Source organism: Orcinus orca, chromosome 5, assembly GCF_937001465.1.
Source record: "Orcinus orca chromosome 5, mOrcOrc1.1, whole genome shotgun sequence".
In the NCBI taxonomy this organism is placed as follows: Eukaryota; Metazoa; Chordata; class Mammalia; order Artiodactyla; family Delphinidae; genus Orcinus; species Orcinus orca.
In genome coordinates, this window is record NC_064563.1 from 141,449,816 (window position 1) to 141,476,566 (window position 26,751).

Below are 26,751 nucleotides of genomic sequence, written 5' to 3' on the forward strand. Positions count from 1 at the left end.
TCAGGTGTGGTCAACCGTGTGCTCTCAGATCTAGAAAGATACTGGAGGACTTCTCAGGTTGCAACATGTAGAAAGGCCATGTAGGAATTATATTCATTTGTTTTAAAGACCACAGTTTATTTAAAATACTTCTGTAAAATTTTATTTTATTCTTGTAAATTTTACTCCCAATATTTCCTCATTAATCACTATAGTTGCCTCAGGTCTTTAGCTGAAGCTGCAGTCAAAGGGGGAGGATTCCGAGCCAAAGGTAAGATAGAGGGGCAAGCCCTGGGTGTATGGCGGTTCTTCCTCAGGCAGGGCCATTGCCACCAGCCGAGCAGCTGGGCCCAGGGCTGGGGCCCAGGGAGGTCTGTCAAGAAGGAGGAGCTTTGCCAGGAGAGTGTTGAATTGGTTAAAATAGAGCCCAGGGTGGTGAGTTTGTGAGTCACCCTTGACTCACTGTTGCATAGAAATGCAATAGCAGGCTGGGTGAGGATGGGGGTTGTCAACTCCCTGGACACTAAGATGACTGCTGATGGTGTCAAAGGATTATTTATGTTTTTAAAGGTCTAAAGCACGATATAGTGAAATAGTGACCCTAAGGAGAAAGTCTTCACGTACATCGCAGGCAAGCCCCCGTCTGTTGAAGAGGTGACATGACACACGGGATCCTGAGCTGGGTGAAGTAGTTGACTTCAGGCGCTGCTCCATTAATTGCCCAGCAAATCCGTAAGCAAGATCTGGGGAAAAGAAACGGTGTGTTTGGTGAACCCTAGGTGATCTTACCAAACTGTTAAATCAGTGCTCATCAATTTAAAACGAGTTTTTAACCCTGCCACACATCTGACTCACCCGTAGGATTTTATAAAATCACAGATGTGCTCATCACCCTCCCAGAATTTTTGATTCAGAGAGTTGGGAGTGGGGCCTGGGTCTCTGCTTTTTAAGTGGCTTTACCGGTGACTGTGCCCTTGCATAGGATGACTTGGAGGTCCCAGAGATTGGCTTGGCTAACCGGACAGGAGTCTGAACTGAAGAACGTTTTAAAATAGTTTCATTATTGAAGTGTATATAATTAAATATATATCAATGGGTAATTAAAATTCACAACTTAGCCTGCATTATAAAATATTATAAACAAGCCTCCAAGAAAGGCAAAAATAGCAGATGTAAGTGTGTAAACCTTTCACAGTTTGTTTCTTGTCATCTTCCCTTTTGGAAGGGGTTGGTGTGACAACCTATCAGTAGCTCTCAGATGTCCCATGAGAATGGCACGTGTTAAGTTTATTTCCCAGAGATGGGGCTGGGCCGTGCTGCTTCACACCTCAGTCTCGCGTGGTCTTTGTTGGCCCAGCGGCAGATTCTCCAGGGCATGAGCCACCTGGTCTGAGCGTGCAGACATTCCGGAGGGCTCCGCAGTGCAGTGGCCGCAATTTTCAATCTAGAATCGGGTTCAAGTCCGTGCTATCCGTGCTCTTATCCTGGGCAAGTTGTTTTACTTCTCTAAGCCTCACTTTCCTTTTTTTTTTTTTGGTAAAATGGGAATGACTGTAGTATCCACTCTGGGATTTTATGCAGCTTCACTGAGATAATGTACATAAGAATCTTAGCACAACGTAGGAGGTGCTCAATAAATATAATTTGTAACTAGAGAGCTTGGGTCCACAGTATGAATGGATCTACTTCTGTATCAATTTAACAAGCATCCTGTGGGAAACCGAGTAGTGTTCTCTGTGAAGGATTAAATAGGCTTACTTTCCAGTTTACTTTTATTTCTGGAGTCTGTAACTGGACGTTATTCCCTTCCTACTTGATTTTGCTACTGCACAGTACCTACATCTATTTTAGAATTTTGAGGTGGTGTGTTTTGTAGTTGGCTTTGATATAATGTGTGATACTTAAATGTTTTATAAAGGATTTTTCTCTGTAACTTAAAGGAAGCTGTTTGGAGGCCTAACTATGGAAAGGGCCCATTTTTTAACAAGCACTGTCATTCAACCTGGCCGTCATGTGTCCGGTGGCCTCTCCCCACGTCCCTTTTCCCACTTGAAGGCATATGTTACATTTTTAGCCTTCAGAGATTTGACTTAGGGAGAAAGGAGGATAAGTAAAAAATCAGTTCCCAAGTTCGTAAACAGCGACATAATTGGGGAAGCTTTCAGAACTTAGTTACAACCCACACGTTAAAAGCTTTAAGGAGCTAGCTTGGTTTTTTTTGTTTTTATTCTTTATTTTGTTCATATGTTAGAGGACTCTGTACCTCCACCAGCTTGGGGGCCTGTAATTTGACTCCCTTTTCATTCCTAAGGCATCCTCCTTTCCTCAGAGCAAGCATAAGGACAAAAATGCCTTAAGACAGAAAGTTTGTTCCTTCGAGTTAGAACATATGTGTGTGGTTGACGTTACCGCACAGGAGCACGTGCATGACATGGCCTGTGGCTGCAGCTGGATGGAGCTCACAATGGATCTAATAATGGATTTAAATGTTTCCCTGAGGTAGATAAAATGCTTTGGGGAGACAAGAGTTCCCCACGATCCTAAATTTCACATACAATGGACGGCCTCCTTCTTGTAAACCAAACTGGGCTGCTTTTGTGCCTCTTAATAGCTCTCCGTCTTTCCCTGACCTGCGGGCACATCTCTGCCCTCTGGACATGCCTTTGGCGTGAGGGCCTGGCCAGCAGGAGCCCTAGTGCTGACTGCACACCTCGGATCAGAGTAGGATGGGGGTGAATCTAAGACTGCTGTCAGACCTGAGAGATGCTCTGCCGTTTGCAGGGGGGCTCACACGGTCTTCATCACCGCCACTCTCTGACTCAGTACAACTGTCGCCCAGGTCCTGCCCCCGGCGTGGGGAGGTGGGCGCTGCTGAGACCGTGGACACTTTTCTGAAGGTGCCTCCTGCCCACGTGTAAGGGCAATGATTTCACATCTGTACTGGTCCAGGAGGAGTCAAGTTAGGGCTCGTCCCGTGCGGCTTCCCCCGTAGTCACCAGCTGCGGTCCTTCTCCGCAGCTCAGCTTGCTCTGTGGGTGAGGGCCCTGCCTGGCTTTCACTAGGAGCGGGGCGCTAGCGGTGACTCCCCTCACTGGTCGGATAAAACCGGAGTGAACTAGAAACATCTCCCCTGCTGCCTGCAGAAGACACTCCGAATCGAAGGAAGCAATCAGTACTAACCCTGGAAGTAGAATTTATAAATGGAAAGCCCTACTCTGAAGTAAAATGTCTTACTAGCTGGAGGGAGGGGGTGTGTCTTGAGGCAGGTGACATGAGGACTACCTGAGAGAAAAGTATCATGACCACCTGTCATGTGCAAGGCACTTGGCTACATCCTAGGGCTGATGCCAAGTCCATCACTGTTCCTGGGGGTGGGGCTCAACTCCAGCTGAGCCGAGTGTTATTAGGGTCAGGGTGTGAACAGGGACCCTCTTCTGGTCCAGGGACTGGAGGGGGTTTCCCTGAGGAATTGAGGGTTAGGCTGCTAACCTAGTGGGTGAATGGGAGTTAGCCAGATGGCGGTGGGAATGTTCTAGAATCTCGAAGAAAGAGTATGTTCAGAGCCTGATGAAATGAGGAAGTGAGAGGCCTTGCAGGTATCTGTTCCTAAGCAGATGGAGTCCAGAGCCGCTTAGGAAGGAGAGCTGGCAGGCCTGGGGTGTGGATCGGACCGAGTGAGTGGTGGGGCGGGGGGGGGGCAGGAGTGGAGGCGTTGGCCTGAGCAGCTTGGTGGCGGCCGTGCTGTCAATGGTATCGGGAGCGTTTGAGGTAGAGCAGGTCTCCTACACCATCTCCCTGCAGTTCAGGACTTTTGAGTGCTAAGGGCTTCCAGGACATTTAAGTGGGCGTGTCAAGTGGATCGTTAGATATAAAAGGACAGGTTGAAGGGGTGAAGGTGAGGCCTGGGGTGGTAGATTTTGGTCCTTCTGTAAGCAGGTGATGGGGACTGAGATGACGTAAAGGGAGGTGGGAGGAGAGCCCGGGCACTTTCACCAGAGAAACCTGTACAGTCGGAAAAGTAAGAGCCCACGCCTGCCTTGGGCCTTCAGATGATTTAGGACTAGCGAGGGCAGAGAGGTCACCTAGGCCCTCGCCACCCGGCGTAGTCGGGACTTGCAGCATCAGCATCGCCCATTCTGCCTGTTAGAAACGCAGATCCTCAGGCCCGGCCCAGACCTACTCAGAACCTGCGTATTAACAACGGCTGTGGGTAATTGATATGCACGTGCAAGGGTGAGAATCACTTGCTTGGCACCTCACTGGGTGAGGTGAAAACCTAAGAGAAACCTTGGAGAAAACCTAAGAGTTGAAGCGGCTTGTTCAAGATGCCACACCTGACCAGTGACAGCCTCCAACTTCCAGGCCAGGCTCTGGCCGCCACGATGACCTCGACTTTTGGGATCACATACCACAACCTGCAGCCGGACGATCCCTCCAGCTGCTGTGACCACCCGAAGTGGAGTTACGGGTGAGACTAACATCAGTTCATGTAGACTCTTGGCATATGGGCTGACTAAGCTTAGTGATTCTGGAAGGACTGCATTGTTCTCATGAACCACGATAGACATGGCTTTCCTGAACCTGGAAATGTTGAACAGGTTTATCTCTGACTGTCTTTTCATTTAACTATGTAACTAAAATAGCTCCCGGGAGACTCTGAAGAGTGAACACGGAGACTCTGCTGCTTCCCCTTCTCCTCCTCTAAATGCTGTCCCTTGTCCCCCTTCCTTTCTCCCAAGGTCATTTTTGTTCCTTCTGGTTTCCAGGGTCCAGCATTCTTCTTCCGGCTTCACCTCTTCCCTGGCGGTGTTTCAGGCTGGTGTCTGGGGTGTCGTGTGACAAAGTCGGGAGCCCTTCACCGAGACTGTTTCTGCTACGTGGCAGCCATAGGCCCCTTTTGTCTCTCCCGCCTGTCCGCCAAGTCCAGACAAATCGTGCAAATCCAGATTGTTAATTCAGGCCCCCAGCCCATGCCTCTGGATTAAGTGAGGCTCTTGAGGACTCTCTGAACAAAGGTAAAAATAGAGTTGTAAATGGAAGAAAAAGTAAGGGGATTCATTCTGTTTTAGTGATTATCAGGGAAGCCTTCCCTTTTTCCTTCTCTCTGAAGCATTTCAGCTTGCTCGCTCCTTGCTGCCGTTACTCACATTTGCCCACATGCGGCTGGCAGCAAGCCCTCAGCACGTCTTTCCAGGGCGGTGGGCCCCTCAGGAACAGGAGACTCCGGAAAAGCAGGGATGACTTTGGCCTCTGCTTCCTGTCTGTCGCCAAAGGTTAGGTGTTGGCAAATTACAGCCACCCTCCTGCTTTGGTATGGCCTGCCCAGCTAAGAATGGTTTTTATATTTTAAATGGTTGAAAAACATCAAATGAATAACATTTCATGTTGTGAAAATTATATGAAATTTAGATTTCAGTACCCATAAATGAAGTCTTAGTGGAACACCACCACATTTTAAAATTTGCATATTGCCTGTGGTTGCTTTTTGCTACACTGGCAGCGTTGAGGAGTTGCCACAGAGAGCATGCGTGGCGCACTCATTTTGCCCTGCTGTTTGGTGCCCTACACGTGGCAGTGATGGTTATAAATCAACAGTATTTTCAGTGCTGCACATTTTACCATGCCACGCATTTATTTTTTATTACCAGTGTGGTCATTATGTCAAAACAAGAGAAGGGGAAAGTGGATTTCAAATATCACAGTTTTGATGGAGTATGGGTTATTTTGTTCCTGAATTAAGTGGCAACATGCAATGATATGGTAGCTGTCACATTACAAAGAATACAATATGTGTTGGCATTACCCTAAACATCCAACAAATGACTTCTAACTCACAAGAAAGCAATGGTCAGGAAAATTAGAAAATTTAAAATTGAACATCTCATCACAGAATTCCTTCACAGAAATAAAAATGGAAAAGGAGGCTGCAACCAAAGTCAGTTTCTGATTGGCTCATTTATTAGGCAAGCAAGGAAAGCCACTTACCTATGGTGGGTTAATTCAATCGTGTGTGATGCAGCAGCTGAAGAAACACCACCAGAGAAAGTAAGCCTGTTTAGAACTACCAGCCTTTCGATGGTAAGAGTTGCTCCAAAATTTTGCAGACAACAGGAGTGACATCAATAGTCAATTAAAAAACAAAGCAAATGATTTTGAGTGTTTTTCTGTGACTCTTTTTTACAAGAGTTGATGTATGTTAGCTTACTTGAGGAACCTGTGCTAAGTTGGAAATTAGCCTTTGTGCACACCCTGTGGTGTAACAACTACAGACAAAAATATTTTCAAAGTTGAGAAACTGAGTACAACCTGAAGTGGAATCTGCTAAGATGTGCTACAACTGATGGTGGAAAAAATATGTGAAGAGTAGAAAAAGGATTAACAGGACAAACTTACAATGCTTGTGATAATATAACGTGTTAAAGTGTAGGGTTATTTGTTGTATTATTTAAATCACTGGGTATGTTGTGGAAAATATTTGAATCATGTGTTATTGAACCAATATTGTCAACAGTGAACTTCAGTTGCTGTTGTGGACTTACCTGGCAACAGTTCCATGAATTCTTGTCAGAAATAGTAGCTGAAAGTCCTGACCTGGTCTATAACACAACAGTTCAGTGGTTTAGTAGTCGTAAAGTTTATTTCAATTTTGACCTCAGGACCAAGACTGAAACTTTTCTGAATAAGAAGAACTGCCCTCAACCACTATTGTCAAACACTGAACAGCTTTGGAAATTAGCTTTTGCTGCAGATTGGTAATGTTTCCTAATGAATTCTATCTAAAATCACAAGGGAAAACTGTTTATACATGGAATTCACACTACGGTAAAGTCATTTCAACAAGAACTAACGTTGTTGGGATCGCAACTAATGTTAACATGTTGTCAAAAGTTGAAACAAGAAGGAAGAGTTCCATTATTCCCACACACGTTTGCGGCAGGTATATTATCTGAGCTCATACTGCAGTTCCAGGAGCCATTTTTAGACCTTAATGTAAACCCAAAAGAAATGTGCACATTTCAAAATCCATTAGCTGCAATTGAGGAGCTTCCACGTAACCTTCAATTGAAGTGATTAATCTGCTAAAAAGCAAACATCAAGAGAAAAATCTAATAGAATTCTATAAATGTCTTTCTTTCTTTTCTTTTCTTTTTTTTTTTTTTTTTGCCACTCTGCACAGCATGTTGGATCTTAGTTCCCCAACCAGGGATCCAACCCATGTCCCCTGCAGTGGAAACGTGGAGTCCTAACCACAGGACCACCAGGGAATTCCCTATAAATGTCTTTCAAGCGATAAATATGTGCAGTTAAAAACCTTGTGCTCATCGACTGATATCAGTATTGGGAAGTACCTATCCGTGGGAAGACATTTTCAACCATGATATATGTAAAATCTCATTACAAATCAGCATTAGCATATGAAGGTGTGCAATTAATTTTGATACTAATCACTAGCTTTGAACTTCAATTAAGTGAAATGTTATCTCCCCCAAAGAATTCAAATTATTCTTATTACTAGACCTGTATTACACAAAAATTATACTCAATTATTATTATAGTTGGCTTTCACCAATTAAATTTTTTTTATTAATTATATAAATTCCTACACAATATCCTAGAGTTTTGCTTCTTGGCCCAGAAAACCTAAGACATTTAATATCTGGCCTCTTAAAAAGTCTGCCTTTGGGACTTCCCTGGTGGTGCAGTGCTAAAGAATCCACCTGCCAATGCAGGGGACATGGGTTCGAGCCCTGGTCCGGGAAGATCCCACATGCTGCAGAGCAGCTAAGCCCATGCACCACAACTACTGAGCCTGTGCTCTAGAGCCCACGAGCCACAACTACTGAGCCCTCACGCCTAGAGCTCATGCTCTGCAACGAGAGAAGCCACCACAATGAGAAGCCCGCGCACCACAATGAAGAGTATACCCCACTCGCCGCAACTAGAGAAAGCCCGCACGCAGCAACAAAGACCAATGCAGCCAAAAATAAATAAATAAATAAAAATCTGCCTTCTCCTACAATAGATGGAGCAAAGAAAGAGTAAGTGAATTCAGTCTCCAGATGAGTACACCAAAAGGCAAGTTTGGGACAGAGGTCCAGGACCCTCTGGCCGTACTCCCAGAAACAATCTCTGCTCCCCAAAGAGTCTTTGGGCCATGGTCTGTTGGTATAGGACCAGGCCATGATGCAGAGAACCACCAACGGGACAGCCCCATGTCCAGCAGCAGGGAGTGATAGACCAGTTTGTGGCTCAAAGCTTGTCTACTGACAAGGTCTGTCCTCGGATGCCTGACCTCCACTCATCAGTTTGCCCGTACAAAGGCGTTGAAAGGTTTACCTTTTCCTCCTGATGCAGACTTCAGCCGGGTGTCCAACAATTCAATTCAATTCTGACACTATCTACCTGGAGTTAGCATCAGATTCTGCATGTAAAAGGGTTCAGTCCCGCAAGACTGCCGCCACTTCAGATGCCAACCACAAGTTCTCAGACTCCTGTGCTTCTGATCGACCAGGGTACTCAACTTCTCTGGGTCTTAGTTTCTTCATCTGTAAAATGGGGATGAGACTATTACCCACCCTGTAGGTTATTGTGGGATTAAATACATTTATATTATAAATAATCTTAGAACGGTGCCTGGCACATAGCAGAGCTTAGTAACTGTCAGTTCTTATTAGTTGTTCTAGCTTCCCAGAAGGTAAGGACTGTTACCTGCAGCTCAGTAACTGGCCTAAGGTCACAGAGCTGTTAATTTTGGAGTCAGTTTTCAAGCCTAGGTTTTCAGACTGAGCGAGTTCACTCACCATTACCCCAAACGGCCTCCCATCCAAGCCTCCACCCCGACTCCAGCTCTGTCTCTTGCCTCCTAGGCCCCCGGTCCATCACTTACCTGATAGCATTCTCACAGACAAACATTGACCTCCTCCATTTAAAATCCTACCCCATCACTGCCAGGATATAATTTAAGGTTCTAGAAAATTCATTCAAGAGCTGACACCCACCTGCCCCACTGAGCCGCAGCCTCCTGTGTTCCAGCTTCACCAGCCTCTCAAATGTGCCTGCATCAGCCTTTGCTCCCAGCCTGATCTTCTGTGATGCCTTCCTGGTCCTTGCCAGTGCCCCCTCCCTCCATGACCCAGGGTCCTGCCTGTGTTCCACGGCTCCTGTGTGCACCCGCAAACGTCGACCAATGTGTCAAAGTTAACAATGTCTCTCTGGCCAGCACCTGGAGGGCAGGGCCTGCTTCTCCTTCCTCCTCTCTCTCCAGTGCTTGGGGTAAAGTCAATACAGGATGCCGGACGCCTGTGGAGTAAAAGAATGAATGGGAGCATGTGCTTCCTGGAAAGGAAGAGAATTTGGCCGGACCCGTTAAGTCTCTTTCCAAAAGCTTTTTGAAGTTTGTGTGTTTGGGACTCCCTGAAGCAGGAAGTTGCTCACAGAATCATGGATGGAGAGACACCATGTCTCACTCTTGTACCTGGCAGAATATTCTCAGGCCAGAGAGAGGAATCAGCTACCTCTACCCCTCTGGCTTTAGGGAAACAGAGGGGTGCTACACCTCCATTCATGGTGTTGACTGAAGGAAAAACACACAATGTAAGAATTATGAGTTAAGTTTTATTCAAGGATCTGACTGAGGACTATATAGCCCAGGAAACAGCCTCTCAGTAGCTCTGAGGGGACTGCTCCAAAGAGGTGGGGGGAGAACCAGAATATACATGAGTTTTGGCTCAGGAATACGTGCAGTCAAGCACACATCTTGGTAAAACACTACTGCTAGTCACAAGGAGTAGGTATCTCAGTTAATGATTTTAGTGCTTTTCTATGTAGGGGAAGATGCAAGAATCTGGGTTCATTAAAGTTCTTTCTGAGATATACATCCAACTATCTGAGGGGTATGTTTTTTCCAAAGCACAGAGTGCCTCTTCCTGTTTTCTGTCCTGAATTTCTTTCAGGGTGAACTAGGACTTAATCCTTGTAGAACTGAATGGTGGGTAACATTCTTTGTTTTTACAGTGGATACCACCCTGGGGCAGATTCTTTTTGTTTTGTTTGCACAGATCGGAAGCTTGGGGCTGGGGGCCATCGAAGGTGACCTTTGTGCACCCAGCATCCAGGCTGAGCAGGCCTGGGTGGGGCTGGAGTGAGGGTGACATGCCCGCTATCAAGAGGCCAGGGTAGGGGTGCAGGTGGTTTGAAGGAGGCTGGAACAGGCATTGGACCACAACCAAAGACCGGGAAACGGGTGAAGGAAAACAAAAAAAAAACAGGTAAGAATTGCACCAAGGGAATTTTGTTTTTTGAACCTGAAGACAATTTTTTAAAAATAGACAAGTTTCTTTGGGTCTCTGAGTATTTAATAAATGGTTATATGTTTTATAAGTCTAAATTGCAAAAAATCTGTGGTGATGAAAAGTCTGGGCTTGAGAAGTGTGCCCATCTGGGTCCCAGGTGATACTCCTCCGTTGAGAGACATGGGACAGAAGCCCAATGTCACCACATAGACCAGAGTCACAAGAGTAGCATCAGGGTTTTATAAGGTGAAAATAAACCCTATTCAAGATTAGATATGTAAACCTCGGGTTGGGAGGTGACAGCAAGTGTTAACATACTGTCAAAGGAAACTTCTTGGACCTTAAAACTACCTCTAGAGCATTGACGGCTCAGTCTTTCTAGAAAGGCCCACGGCTGCAGGGGACCAGCTAACTGCCCATCTGTGATGCTTCCGGTCAAGCAGAGTGGTGACTTTTGCCCTGGAAAGGGTGAGTCTGCATCTCCTCTCCTTTCTCTGACTAACTTTCAACACAGAGAAAGGGTTTTTGTTTTTGTTTTTGTTTTTTGCGGTACGCGGGCCTCTCACTGTTGTGGCCTCTCCCGTTGCAGAGCACAGGCTCCGAACGCGCAGGCTCAGTGGCCATGGCTCACGGGCCCACCCGCTCTGCGATATGTGGGATCTTCCCGGACCGGGGCACGAACCCGCGTCCCCTGCATTGGCAGGCATTGGCAGGCGGACTCCCAACCACTTCGCCACCAGGGAAGCCCAAGGGTTTGTTCTTGTGTGACCAAGTTCTCCCAAGACACAGCAGCCTTGGGATGAAAGAGGAACTGTGATGAGAAGACAGAATCTCCCTAGCTCCGCCCCCGCCCCGCCCTTACCTGTCCACGCCCAGCCCTAGCTCTCCCCAAAACCTGTGGAGCGTGATGTCACAGTCCTCCTGCTGCTGGAATGACCCGTCTCCAGGCATCCTGGGCTAATCTCCAGCGGGCCCTGAAAACACTGTCTGCCCATCACTTCCCTGGCGGCCTGGTCTCAGATCTGCAGAGCTGAGAAAGTGGGGCAGCCCCTTCACCCCAGCGCTCATTTTCCCAGGGCTGCCCTGGGCCCCCAGTGCTGGGGGGCTGGGAAAGCTCTGGGCACGCCCCACTGCAGGACTCCTTCCAGACAATTCCACTGGTTTGCTGTCCTCAGCTCTGGCTTCTGGGCCTCTATGTCCTTGGGAGGAATTATTTCCTCTTTCCCTTTTGCAACCGCCCCGGCAGCTGCCCTGGCTGGCCTTCGGGGCCGCGGCAATCCTTAGGTACTAAGCCACATCAGGCACAGCTGAATGTGAACGTCCACTGCTCAGAGTTTGATTTGGGTGCCATTTGGGGCATTTTCTAGAATGATATTTTTTGTGACAAAATTCCAGCTATAGTTTCTAACTGCAGTAAGGACAAAAGGGCAATGAGTTTCCCAAACTAGAAGCATTCAGAGACTTTTTGAGTTTCTATGATAATACGCCAAAAATCTCTTCAACTTACCTTTTTTTTTGTTTTGCTGAAAATGTGATATTTCACCCAAATTACTTCAGTAATTTGCATCTCTAAAAAAAATGACAATTTCCTGCTTAACCAAGCAAAATTAACAGTAATTCCTTACTGTCACATCCAATACCAGGTCCACAGTCAACTTTCCCCATTGTCCCCCCAATATATTTCACTGCTGATTTGTTCAAACTAGGATTCAGTCAAGGTCCAGACATTGCATTTAGTTGTTGTGTTTCTTAAATCTCCTTAGATCCAGAAGTTTGTTCTCTATATTTTGGGTGATAGAACAGTTTTCCCCACTCTAATATGTTTAATAGTTTCATTTTTTACATTTAAATCTTTGATCCATTTGTAATTTATTCTATTGTTATCTTGTGAGGCAAGGATCCGATTTTGTATTTCCCCAAATGGCTATGTGGGTGTTTCAACACCTTTTATTAAAAAGTCCATCTTTCTCCCATTAATTAAAGATTTCACATGTATCCTTTGTCATATGTTAACTGTCATAATTGCTTGGGTCTTTCGTACCTTCTAACATGTTGCATGGTGTGTAAGCCTACCCATATGCCACAAACACACTGTTTTCACTGCAGAGGTTCTGTGGCACGTTTTAGTATCTGGCAGGCCAGTACCCCCAATTTATCACTCTTTTCCTCACAGTTTTCCCGGTTATTCTTGCTGGTTTATTTTTTTCCATATGACTTTTCAAATAAATATATCTAATTTCAGAAGAAAATTCTGTGAATGATGAATTGACTTGGGAAGAATTGATTCTCTTTGATGTTGAGTCATCTCATCCAAGAACATGGTCTGTCTTTTCATTGGTTAAATCCACTTTTGTGTCTTTCAGGAGTGTTGTAAAATTTTCTCATAAAAGTTTTACACAATTCTTTTAAATTTTACGCTGAGGTATTTTTCCTTTTTTGTTTGTACTGTAAGTGGGATTTTTCTCTTCCCTTATATCTTCTAATTGGTTATTATATGAATATAGGAAGGCTATTTATTTTATGGTATTTTAATGTTAATTTTATATCCTTACTAAATTCTCTCATTTTTTTTTTTTAGTATATTGTCCATGGACTCTTGTGCTTTTCTAGTATGCAATAAAATCATCTGCAAACAGGGATGTTTTATATTTTCCTTCCAGTGGCTGTCATTTTGTTGTTCTCTCATCTAGCGACATTAGCTAATAATTCCAGTGCAGTTATTGGAGTGGTAGAAAACATAGTGGGTCTCCTTGTCTTACTCCTGACTTTCTTTATAATTTGTACAGTTGTACCAGTTATCTTTTGATTAGTGTTTGCATAATATATCTTTTACTATCCTTTTACTTTCAGGCTTTCTGTATCCTTTTGTTTTCTATCTGTCTTTTGTCAACAGCATAGAGTCAGACTGGACATATTTTTATCCACTCTGAAAGTCTTTTTGTTTTTAATTGGACTTTTAATCCACTTAGATTTAATATAATTGCTGATGTATTTGGAATTGTACATTGATTCCATATTAATTATATGTTAGATTTAATATAAGTAAGAATATATTTGGAATTATACATTATTTAGAATTATATTACCTACTCTTTTTGTCCCCAGTGATTTCTATTTCTATGTAATTTTCTTCTTCTTTTGGGTTGATAGTATATTTTTCAATTATCATTCTATTTTCCCCATTAGTCTGGAAATTATCCAACACTCCACTTGTCTTTTAGTGGTAACCATAGAGATTAAAAAGTGTGACACTCATTTATCTAAGGTTACTATTATTAAAGCACTTCACCCTCTTTCTAGACAATGCAAGGATCTTAGAATATTTTTAACTGTACATACTTCTCAATTTACATGATATGATTATTATATCTGAACTCTATTTTTAGCCCACAGTAGATTTTATTGCTTTCTATGAAGTCAGCAGTCGGTAGGATTTACCCACAGTAAGATTCACCCTTTTTCATACTCTTCATTCCTTCCTGCATCTCTGAGCTTCCAACTAGGATTGTTTTCATTCTGCTTGAAGGACACCTTTTAAGTTTTTTATTGTTTGTTTTTTGTTTTTTCTGGTATGCGGGCCTCTCACTGTTGTGGCCTCTCCCGTTGCGGAGCACAGGCTCCGGACACGCAGGCTCAGCGGCCATGGCTCATGGGCCCAGCCGCCCCGCGGCATGTGGGATCCTCCCGGACCGGGGCACGAACTCATGTCCCTTGCATCGGCAGGCAGACTCTCAACCACTGCGCCACCAGGGAAGCCCAAGTTTTTGTTCTTTTAAAATTGCAGTCTACTGGTAGTGAATTACTTTAGTTTTTGATATTTGAAACTATTCCTTACGTTCATTTTTTTAAAAATAAATTTATTTATTTATTTTTGCTGTGTTGGGTCTTCGTTTCTGTGCGAGGGCTTTCTCCAGTTATGGCAAGTGGAGGCCACTCTTCATCGCGGTGCGCGGGCCTCTCACTGTCACGGCCGCTCCCGTTGTGGAGCACAGGCTCCAGAGGCGCAGGCTCCAAAGGTGCAGGCTCAGTAGTTGTGGCGCATGGGCTTAGTTGCTCTGCCGCATGTGGGATCTTCCCGGACCAGGGCTCGAACCCGTGTCCCCTGCATTGGCAGGCAGATTCTTAACCACTGCACCACCAGGAAAGCCCTCCTTACCTTCATTTTTAAGGAATTTTAGTTCTAACGTTTAATTTTTAAATAATTTCAGGATTATTAAAAAGTTTAAAACATAGTGCAGAGGGTTCCCGGATACTTTGCATCCAGTTTCCTCTAAAGTAACCATGTTCTGTAGCCACAATACAATTATGAAAGTCAGGAGGTTAACACTGATACTATACTAGTCACTGATCTACAGTCCTTATGCAGATTTCATCAGCTGTCCCACTAACGTCGTTTTTCTGGACCAGAATCACGCGTCGCATTTAGTTGTCATGTCTCTTCTGTCTCCTATACTCTAGGACAATTCCCCAGTCTTTGTCTTTCAGGACCTTCACACTTTTGAAGAGTTCCATCCCGGTATTTTATAGAATTTCCGTTGGATTTGTCTTTTCTGATTTTTTTGTGATTAAATTAGGGTTATACATTTTTGGTAAGAATACCAACAAGTGATATTGTGCTCTTCTCATTACATCACACCAGGAGGCATAGGCTTTTGTTATATCTTATTACTGGTGATGTTAACTTTGATCCCTTGGTTAAAGTGGTATTTTTCAGTTTTCTCCACTGTAAAGTTATCAGCTTTCCCTTTGTAAGTCATTAGCATTTGATGGGAGATACTTTGAGACTATGTGTATACATTATTTAATACTGTATAACAAGTTACCCCCAAAGTTAGTGGCTTTAAAGTAATAACCATTTATTATCTCACAGTCTCCTTGGGTGAGGAATCTGGGAGAAGCTCAATGGGATAGTTTCGCTTGGGGTCACTAGGGCTGAGGTTGTAGTCAAGATGTCCATCAGGGCTGCAGTCATCTGAAGGTTTGACTGGGCCTGGAGGGTCTCCTGCCAAGATATCTCCCTTCCAGACTGTTGGTAAGAGGCTTTAGGTAGTCACTGAATTCATGCAGAAGCTTCATGTCCTCACCATGGGGATCTCTGCGTATGACCCCTATAGCATCCTCACATAGCACCTAGCTTCCACCAAGTCCAGTATGCCAAGAGCTTTAGGTAGAAGCTACAAAGTCTCTATGACTTATCTCCTCACTCTGTCATTTCCTCAGTATCTTATTGGTCGTCCCTAAATGAGGAGGGGTCTACATAGCAGCAGGAGTACTGGGACCTGGGGATCATCGTTGGCCATCTCCATGGACCTCGGTTCCTCTGGGCTTTTGACCCCACCTTTTCAGGCATCCTTCCTTCTCCATGAAAGGCAGCTGACGTTTGCTGCAGAATTGTTTGCTTAGCCTGTGTGTCAGTCAGGGTCCATCCAGAAGACAGAAACCACACAGAAATTTGTACAGGGAAAGCTTAGTATAAAGAAGTATGAACAGGAGTACCGGGGAATGGCTAATAAGAGGCCGCTAGAGAATACAGGCACAGAGACTTCCCTGGAGGACCAGTGGTTAAGACTCCACCCTCCCAATGCAGGGGTCGTGGGTTCAGGCCCTGGTCGGGGAGCTAAGATCCTGCATGCCGTGCACTGGGGCCACATATAGAAAAAAAAGAAATAAAATAAGAACAGGCACAGGGAGCCGACACCACACCTGGGACTGAGACAGGCCCCTGCCAGGGCTGAGATCCAGACCCTGCCGTGCGGGCACAGTTCAGGGGATTACAGGGACTTCCCCAGGCAGGATTTGCTTGCATTCCACCCTGCAAAAGGAGGTACCACGTCTCGGAACCCTAGCGGCTGCCTCAGGAGGTGCTGCAGAGGCCCCGCAAGAAGAGGGTCTGGCTGGCCGCCATCCTGAGCGAAGGCACCTCTGCGAAGCGCTGAGCGGTGTGTCCAGGGCACGGGCTTCCGGCGGTCTCACCTGCCGGCACTCTGCCCTGAGCCACCCGCGGAAGCCATCCGTGGGCGACTTGCTGCCAGCCATCCAAGGAGACGTGACTAGCCAGCAGCACTAATTCATACCGACGGAACTAAATGACTAATACGAGGTCAAGCGTTTATTTCCTTTTGTAAGGAGCGAAAACATAGCTTCTTAGTTCCAATCTAACCGCCCCCTCATTTGCCAAGTTGCCAAGGTCCTAGCTGCGTTCAGCATAAACTCTCAGCAACAGCCCCGGGGTATGGATGGATACAGTTAAAGGGTTTGGGACCTCCCTGGTGGTCCAGCGGTAAAGACTCCGTGCTCCCAATGCAGGGGGCGTGGGTTCTACCCCTGGTCGGAGAACTAAGATGCTGCATGCCTCACAGCGTGGCCAAAGATTAAAAAAAAATAAGTGTACAGTTTGATTAGTTTCAATGTATGTATACACGTGTGTAACCACCACCGTTGTCGGATAACAGTTCCATCTCCTCCAAAACCCCAATTCCCAGTGCGATCCCTCCTTTCATCTGCCTCAACCGCTGATTTGCCCAGAGCGTTTAATCGGTTAAAACAACCTTAAGATGTATATAGGAGAATCATTTCCTGAGAGGACAGACAAGAAAGACACAATGAGGAAGAGTGATAGGGGCTGCAGGGACTTGCTTTACCAGATGTCAGAAGGTTCTGTAAAGCCACTGCAACCAAATCAGGGTCTAGGAACAGACCACGAGATCCGAGGAAGAGCAGACAAGCCTGAAATACGGCCCACCGTCTATGGATGGAATTTAAGACGTGACAAAGGCAGTTCTCTTCAGTGGAAAACGTTTCCTGGCGCGTGCGTGTTCTCAGTCTCAGGGGCTGACATACGTAGTTATTTTAACACAACATGGACACGCTTCAAGGATTTACAGGATCAGAGGAGGAACAAAGTGGGTAACAGAGGATATAACACTTAAGAAGGATTTTGAATGAGAAACGAGTTTGTTCCAGGGACAAGGAAGTCTCGTTTTGGACTTCTGACCTCCAGAACCGTAAGACGATCCACCTGTGTTTGTTAAAGCCAGTGAAGTTGTGGTCATATGTTACAGTAGCCACAGGGGCCCATGCAGGCCAAGTAGATCAGGTTGGTGGTGCCTCAAGTCTGAGGGGAAGATGGAGGCGGAAGGGCAGATTGGGGTTTGGGGCAAGACCAAGGGGCTTACGTGACAGGGTGGCAGTGACTCCCGTTTTCGGACCATCACACTGGCAGGAGGGTTTGGAGGCACGCAGCGAGGGGATGTACTCTCTGTTCTGCACAGATGACGTTTTCATCTTGGTGACCTCACTCTTGAGAACAGCCTCTCAGGGGACGTGTTAGTGGGTATCGCTGTCACGGTGCGCGAAAGGTCACGTGTGTTTTTCTGTTTCAGGGTTTCTGCCAAGTTTCTCTTGACCTCCCCCTTTGACAGGCTGGTTGATTCATTCAGGCGTCACGAGGCAGAAGAGCTGTGGACAAGAGGGAGCTCCAGGTGAGTCAGGCCGCCAGGTGGAGAGGAGGATTCAGGTGGAGGGTGACACCGGGAAGAGCAGAGGCCATGCAGGAGGGACTGAGGGGCCCCTAGACACATCATCTGTGACACTTGCTGCCCATCTTGGTCGGAAGGCCACGCCTGGCTCCTCTGGGGGCTGTTCTTTGGCCGTCACCTCTGCTGTCGTCCAGGGTTTCTGTGCATGGAAACCCCTTTACTGAGGCAACCCACGGGGTCTTGTGACCAAAAGAGCTGAAAACATTCTGATTATCATTAGTTATTATTGTTATAATAATCATTATATGTAAATCTCTCATCTAAAGTTCATCTGACCCAGTTTAATTAATTCCAGGATTCAGGTCAATGCGTGGTTATTTTTGTGTTTGCTCAAAAGGGTGTATCTTGCAGATGGCAAGCAACATGAGTGTTTGCTATTTGGTGACAAATGGAGCTCAATTAAAAGCCCTGTCACTTTCAGGAGTGGCTGTTTTGCACAAGGGTCATTCGCTCAGTCGTGCTGGTCAAGGAACCACGCTTGTTAAGAGGTTGCCGTCTTTAAGCGAAGCCAAATTCCCACTACGCTCCCCTGTGCATGGTGAGATCTGAGTCCACAGGACACGAGGCGCTCCCACCCCGCCCCTCCTGACGCCCTCCAGGCAGCCTTGGTGACAGCCGGGCACTGAGACGGGCGCAGCGGTGTCCTTGTAGGTTCTGAAGCACGTGGTGGGGAAACTGAGCCTGTGCCGCCCAGACCTTCAGATTCTCTTGATAGATGAGAAGGGAAAAGCATTTATAAGATAACAAATTAGGATTTCTGTGTTGCCATCTGTGATCTGGTAGATGATCAAGAATGTACATTTCCCTTCCTCCCAATGCGTTTCTGGGTGTCTTTTGAGAAAATGCAAGAACTGAGGATTTTGTGTCAACCTCTGCGGCCTGTGAGTCATTCCCGTCAAGAGTAGTTAGAACTGGGGGGTGGAGGTGAAAAGGGGGGAGAAACTGAAGGCACAGGAAGGGGCTGTAGGTGGGGACGGTTTGCTCATGCGTACGGGCTGAGGGTCCCCGTGCGGGCAGGATGTTTTCACGGGCAGCCTGAGGCTCTGTCCTGTCATCCTGAGTACCTGGGAGGGAAGCTGAGAAATAAACAGGCAAAACAAGGTTAACAAAGCTCTTCCATGTCAGTGGACAAGTGGACCTCATTTTTGCTAAGTGTTACTGTCCTCAGTGTTGTCCTGGGTACACTGTGAACACAGAGGTGTGTATAAAGGCCTCCTCTCTGGTCCTCTAAACCGTCCTCTCCTGTCGAGCCTGTAGTCCATCACCTCCCCACCCTGTTCTCAGGGTGCTGGGGGGACCGAGCATCCTTCCCAAAGACTCATTGACTTGTTGCCTTTGGTTCAACACAGACCAGACTTGCAGCCAGTTTGCCTTTGAAGGGAAGGTGAAGACGTGGCTTCGGGAGTTTGGTGAGCAATGACAAGGCTGTTAGAAAGGGGACACTGAGAAACTGAGTTCATTGGGATTGGCTTTTTATTTGCTTCCTTACTCAGAAGTATTAGCTGTTTATGATTTCAGGGTAGTGCTCTTGTTTAGTACAGCAAACAATGATTTAGTGCCTACTGCCATATGTCTCTGAGTGTCAGATGTTGTCAGTGATAAGATGGATGGTTCATTTATAAGAGCCATGCGGGAAGAATGGGAGGAAACACCATGACATAAAGGGACCCACTGATTGTGGGATTTGTTCTAATATTTGAATCGTTGTAATGCAAATAAATAGTGTGCTTGTTTCAAACTGAGGGAATAAGTCAAGTGTGACGGGGGAGAAAAAACATTAAGACGAGCAATAAAAATAAGGATCCTTGGTATTAAGAACCCTTCCTTCATTTGATGTTATGTGTTAGGTAGACTAGGGTAGGTTACAAATCAATGTAAACCTAAGATGGTTTGGAGTTTCCTTCAGGCATTGGCGTTTCTTGTAGGGGAAGGGGGCCCAGGTGCCTGAAATGCACAGCTAGGCGTGGGAGCTAAAACATGCATAATATTAATTAGAGTTCAATATTTATTTATAGTCTTTATTTTTAGGTAAAATTTATATAGAGTGAAATGCACAAATATTAAATGCGTATTTAATGAGTTTTGACAAATGCATACAACTGTGTAACCAAACATCTGTCGAGTTATGGAACTCACCATCACTCCAGAAAGGTCCCTGATTACCCCTTCTAATCAATCCCCACCTACAATACTCAGAGGTAACTATTGTTGTGATATTTCACTACAGATTAACTTTACTTCTTCTGAAACCGCATATAATAGAATAATACAGTTTATATTGAATACTTTCTTTTAATTAAATTTTCTTTCACTCAACATAATACATTTTAATCGCTTTTTTTAGGTGTAATTTGGCTTTACCATGAATTTCACTGATTTTAAGTGCCTAGTTTGATGAGTCCGTAAATTCAGAATCCAGCTTCTAGAACACTTCCATTACCCTCAAAAGTTCCCTCTTGCCCATTTGCGATCCATCCCTACTTTCATTCCAGGCAACCGTTGGTCTTCCTTCTGTCTCTATAGTTGTATAGATGTATGTGTCTGGATTCTTCCACTTAAGTTTTTTTTTTAAGATCGATGTATCTCTTTTTTTAACGTGATTTCAAATGTGTATACATAGCTGTTTTTTATTTTGGTATATGTCTTTTATTTATCTATTTTTTATGGAAGTATAGTTGATTTATAATATTGTGTAATTTCAGGTGTACAGCATAGTGATTCAGTATTTTTGCAGATTATACTCCACTTTAGGTTATTACAAGATAATGGGTATAATTCCTTGTGCTATACAGTATACCTTTGTTGTTTAACGTCTTAAGTGGTTTTAATGTCCATTTATGTTGTTACACATATCAGTAGTTAATTCTTTTTTATTACTAAGTTGTATTCTGTTTATAGATATACCAAATTTTATTTGTTGCTTCATCAGTTGATGGATTTGGCCATCGTGAATGCTGCCGTGACTGTTTATGTGCAAGTCTTTGTGTGGACATATATTTTCATTTCTCATAGGAAATGGAGTACAATTACTAGGTCATATGATAAATGTTTGTTTAACATTTCAGGAAATTGCCAGGTGGTTTTCGAAAGTGGCAGTACCATTTTACATTCCCACCAGCAATATATGAGTGTTCCAGTTTCTTCACATCCTCACTAATGTTTGGAATTTTCAGTCCTTTGATTTTTTTTTTTTTGGCGGTACATGGGCCTCTCACTGTTGTGGCCTCTCCCGTTGCGGAGCACAGGCTCTGGACGCGCAGGCTCAGAGGCCATGGCTCACGGGCCCAGCCGCTCCGCGGCATGCGGGATCCTCCCGGACCGGGGCACGAACCCGTGTCCCCTGCATCGGCAGGCGGACTCTCAACCACTGCGTCACCGGGGAAGCCCCAGTCCTTTGATTTTAGCTATTCTACGAGGCATATAATAGTATTTCATTGTTTTTTTTGTTTGTTTGTTTGTTTTTGGCTGTGCCATGTGGCATGTGGGATCTTAGTTCCCTGACCAGGGATTGAACCCATTCCCCCTGAAGTGGAAGCATGGAGTCTTAACCACTGGACTGCCAGAGAAGTCCCTCATTGTGGTTTTAATTTTCACTTCCCTGATGGCTAATGATGTGGAACAACTTTTCAAGTGCTTACTTGTTATTTGTATACCTTCTTTAGTGCAGTGTCTATTAAAATATATATTTTTTTATTGGGTTGTTTGTTTTCTCATTACTGAGCTGTAAGAGTTAGTTGTGTGTTCTAGATATGTCTTATTGGTTCCACCAGGTGGATATATGATTCACCAGTAATTAACTGCTAAGTCAGACAAAGTACAACACATTCTAAAGAGAGACAATAAAACTCAGAGTCTCAATAACAACATGAACAATATCCAGCAAACAATAAAAAATTACGAGGCATCCAAAAAAGGCAGGAGGGACTTCCCTGGTGGTCCAGTGGCTAAGACGCTCCATGCTCCCAGTGCAGGGGGCCCAGGTTCTATCCCTAGTCAGGGAACTAGATCCCGCATACCACAACTAAGAGTTTGCATGCCTGAACTAAGAGATCCTGCATGCCGCAACTAAAAAAGATCCTGCATGCCGCAACTAAAAAAAGATCCCACATGCTGCAACTAAAAAAGATCCCACGTGCCACAACTAAAGATCCCATGTGTTGCAACTAAGACCCAGTGTAGCCAAATAAATAAGTAAATATTAACAAAAGCCCAAATACAAATATTTTTTAAAAACCAGGAAAATATGATCCATACCTAAGAGGAAAAATTGTGCAAGAGAAATAGAAGGTGAAAGGTTTATTTTGGCCATGCCACACGGCTTGTGGTATCTTAGTTTCTTGACCGGAAATTGAACCTGTGCCTCCTGCAATAGAAGCTCAGAGTCCTAACCACTGGACCTCCAGGGAAGTCCCCACATTTTCCAGTCTTGATGAGAAATATCCTCCCAAAAAGTTCAACAAAACCTAAGTAGAATAAACACAAAGAAAAACCACATCTAGGTGTACCATATTTAAATTGCTAAAACTCAAAGATGGAGAGAAAAAGATTAAAAGTAGCTAGAAAAACTCCTCATATTACATACACAGGAACAATAGGAATGATTCTGACTTCTCATTAGAAACAATGTGAGGCAGCATAATGGCACATTTTTTATAAGTGCTAAAAGGCAAAATTGTGAATCTAGAGTCCCATTTTCAGAGAAAATAGCCTTTAAAAATAAAAATGGGGCTTCCCTCATGGCGCAGTGGTTGAGAATCTGCCTGCCAATGCAGGGGACACGGGTTCAAGCCCTGGTCTGGGAAGATCGCACATGCCGTGGAGCAACTGGGCCCGTGAGCCACAGCTACTGAGCCTGCGCATCTGGAGCCTGTGCTCCGCAACAAGAGAGGCAGCGATAGTGAGAGGCCTACACACCGTGATGAAGAGTGGCACCCGCTCACCGCAACTAGAGAAAGCCCTCGCACAGAAATGAAGACCCAACACAGCCAAAAATAAATAAATAAAATTTTTTTAAAAAATGAAATGATTCATATTCAGAAACAAAAAAGTTAGGAAAATTTGAAGACAGCATGCTTGCTCTACAAGAAATGTTAAGAAAATTCTTTAGGCTCAAGGGAAATTGTACTGAAGGAAATTTGAATTAACACACAAAAATGAAAAGTACAAGAATGGTGAATATGGGAAAAGTATAAAATATTTTCCCCATTTCCTAATTTCTTTGAAAGCCAATTTGATTAAAAGTAACAATATTAACATCTTGTAGGGCTTATAACAAATGTGGATGTAAAACTTCTGAAACAGTATGACACGAAGGGAAGGAGAAAATGTAAAATGTCCGGGAAGATCCCACATGCCGCGGAGCAGCTGGGCCCGTGAGCCATGGCCGCTGAGCCTGCGCGTCCGGAGCCTGTGCTCCACAACGGGAGAGGCCACAACAGTGAGAGGCCCGTGTACCGCAAGAAAAAAAAATTTTAGTAAAGGTAAAAAAGATTTAAATAATCCTTTTGATCCACTTAACCTGTTTATCATTAACAAAATTCTACACCTAACAAAAGCAAAACACTTCTTATTTTTAAATACATATTGAACAGTCACTAGAATAGATCACAGAATAAAACTCAACACTTTAAAAAGTATTGAAATAATACTTTCTGGTCTCAATAGGATTAATTAAGAAATACTTAGAAAGTCCCCAAATATTTGAAAGTTAAGCAACATACTTTTAAATAACTCATGGATTAAAGAAGAAATCAAAATAAAATTAGAAAGTATTTTAAAAATACTTTAAATAGGATTTTAAAATTTGTGAAATTCAGGTAAAGTAGTGCATAGAAGGAAACTTATGGCTTTAAGTACATATATTAGATAAGAAGAAAAAGTTTAGCATCAATGATCCATAAAGCTAAACGTGAAGAAAGAAATTAAATCCAAAAATGTAGAAAGAAGGCAATGTGAGCAGAAATTGGTGAAATGAAAGATGGAGACTGTGCAGAAAATCAATAAAACAAAAAGATGAATAAAATTCATAAATGCCTCAAAAGACTGAAGAAAAAACCACAAATTATTAATATCAGGAATAAAAGAGAGGCATCACTACAGATCTGAAAGGCATGAAAAGGATAAGGAAATATGAACAGCTTTCTGCTAATAAATTCAGTAACTTAATTAACATGGCCAAATTCTTGAATGAAGCAAATTTATAATAGTCAAAGAAAAATAGAAAGTCTGAATCACTCTATATCTGTTGAAGAAATTGAATTTGTAATTATAAACTTTCCCACAAAGAAACTCAGGGCCCAGATTGCTCACTTGTCAATTCTACCAAGTATTTAAGAAATAATAATGTACATCTTATGCAAATTGTTTGGAAAATGGACAAGGCATCCCCTGACATCAAACCAGGCAAGAACATTTCAAGAAAAGAAAATTACAGAAGGTTGTCCTTTAAAACACAGATGTAAAAATTCTTACCAAAATATTGGCTATTAGAATCCAACAACATATAAAAAGGGTAATCATGACCAACTAAGATTTATTCTAGGAATTCAAGGTCATTAAAACATTCCAATCAGGGACTTCCCTGGTGGTGCAGTGGTTAAGAATCCGCCTGCCAGTGCAGGGGACGCAGGTTCAAGCCCTGGTCGGGGAAGATCCCACATGCCGCGGAGCAACTAAACCCATGTGCCACAACTACTGAGCTTGCACTCTAGAGCCCGCGAGCCACAACTACTGAAGCCTGTGAGTCTAGAGCCCGTGCTCTGCAACAAGAGAAGCCACCGCAATGAGAAGCCTGCGCACCACAATGAAGAGTAGCCTCTGCTCACCACAACTAGAGAAAGCCTGCACGCAGCAACAAAGACCCAACGCAGCCAAAAATAAAAAGAAAAAAAAAAAGAAAGAAAAGGGGGCAAGATATTTGAACATATACTTCACAAAGGACACATTAATTGCCAATAAGCTCATAAGAAAGTGTTCAGTATTCATCAGTAATATGCAAATTAAAATCATAATGAGATACTCCTACGCCCCAGGAGAATGGCTAAAATTAAAGACCCAAAACACCAAATGCTCGTTCAGGACATGAAGTCACCACAACTCTCATATGTTGTCATGAGCGTATAAAACGGTACAATCACTTTGGGAAAATGGAAGTTTCTTGTCAAGTGAAGCATTCACCTCCCCTATGACTAAGCATTTCCACTTGTTTACCCAGAAGAAATAAAAACGTACGTCCACTAAAACAGTCGTGCAAGGATCTTCATAACAGCTTTATTTCTAATAGTTAAAAACTGCAAACAACCTACATTTCCATCCCCAGGAGAGTGGATTGTGATGTATTTATATGATGGAATACTACTCAACTACAGAAAAGAACAAACTACTGATATATGAAACCGTATGCATTTAAGAACATTATGTTGAGTAAAGCAAGCCAGATGGAAAAGAATACACACTATTTGATCCTATATATGATGTTCTAGGACATGACAGGCTAGTCTATGCTGATAGAAACCACAACAGTGGTTTTCTCTGGGGCAGAAAGATTAATAGGAAGGACGTGAGTAAACTTTCCGTGGTGCTGGAAATGCTCTGTATTACTACTGGGGCTAGAGTCACACGGGTTTATCCATTTGTCAAAACTTGTTGAATGGTATACTTAGGATCTGTTCATTCCACGTTACGTGAATTTTGCCTTAACAAAACAAAAAGAAAAGGAATAAAAGCTAAAGGAACAGACCTAACACATTTAAAAGAAGATGAAGGGTTAATTCCCAAATGTACAATCCTTGACAAGGCCACCTTTGAGATGCAAGGGGCACCAAAAATGCTTTTCAAAAAGCATTACCACTGAATTATACAGTGATTATGGGAGGAAGCAGGAGTTAATTTGAGAAAAGATATAGGGCTATGAGTAGTTTCCAAGAAAGATTTGCGGAAGTCAAAGGTCTACAGCCAACCACATTACGTTCACACTACTGACTTCAGACATGTAATAAAGTGAAGGGAGTCTTCACATTACTTATATTTATTATAGAATTATCTAACACAACAAATGTAAAACATAAAATGAATCTACCTAAACTAAACTTTTTTTTTTAACCACACACCCTTTTCTTTGAGGCAGGGTTAAGAATCCAAATTACCTTAACCTTCAGATGGGCGTTTATGGAGTCTCTTTCCAGGATGACTTTGTATCAGATTGGATGCTGGGGGTCGGATCCTGTCCCAGGACTCTCCTCAGAGATCCAGAGCTTCCGGCCAAAGACTAGACCTACAAATGTCCAGAGAGTACAGGGACCACCACAGCCTTCCTGCAGGGAAGCAAGTTCTGGGGGGCTCTGAAAGCACAGACATTATACATTCAGTGAACCCCAATCTGTCGGCTGCGGGCATGATGCCTGCTGATTCTGGCCCTGCTTTCCCCAGCCATCTACTTGTAGAACAGCCAATTACACGTCCTGATAGATGTGACTGCCTTCCCTGGAAGAAGGCAGCTCTTGTAGTTGGTTACCCATCAGGAGCTGTGGCTGGGACTGAGATTTCAAGTCTCAACTCATACACACTCTACATCTGGAGTGACATCCTTGTGTTACTATTTCACAATCAAACGGAGCAAAGATGCCGCAGCCATGGACGACTCACCCTGAGAAGTGCCCCAGAAGGAGAAACCCTGGGCTGTGGCCAAAATTAAGGGAGGAAAAGCATTATAAAAGGAAAACCAGTGGCCCCAGGCTGTGAGGATGGCCTGGAGCTCCTGCAGGAAGGTGCCCTAAGAAACCAGGACCCGGCCTCTCACGCTGGGGTTTGCAACTTGGATGGCAACTTGGATGAGTGGTGTGTGTCCTGCCTGTTTTGCATTTCAGAGAGAAAGGAAGAGAATGAAATAGGCTTGGTCCACAGCAAATTCCAGGCCTATTTCTTCCGCTATTGCAGTGCAGGGG

At 44.1% G+C, this 26,751-nt stretch overlaps 1 long non-coding RNA gene across 1 annotated transcript; it reads left to right on the forward strand.

Annotated features, from left to right (window-relative positions):
- The first annotated feature begins 1,019 nt into the window (after positions 1-1,019).
- LOC125964556 (uncharacterized) lies at positions 1,020-24,712 on the forward strand. The gene is made up of 2 exons (XR_007477684.1): positions 1,020-17,752; positions 20,875-24,712. It is a non-coding gene; the product is annotated as an uncharacterized LOC125964556 (long non-coding RNA).
- Positions 24,713-26,751: the final 2,039 nt, after the last annotated feature.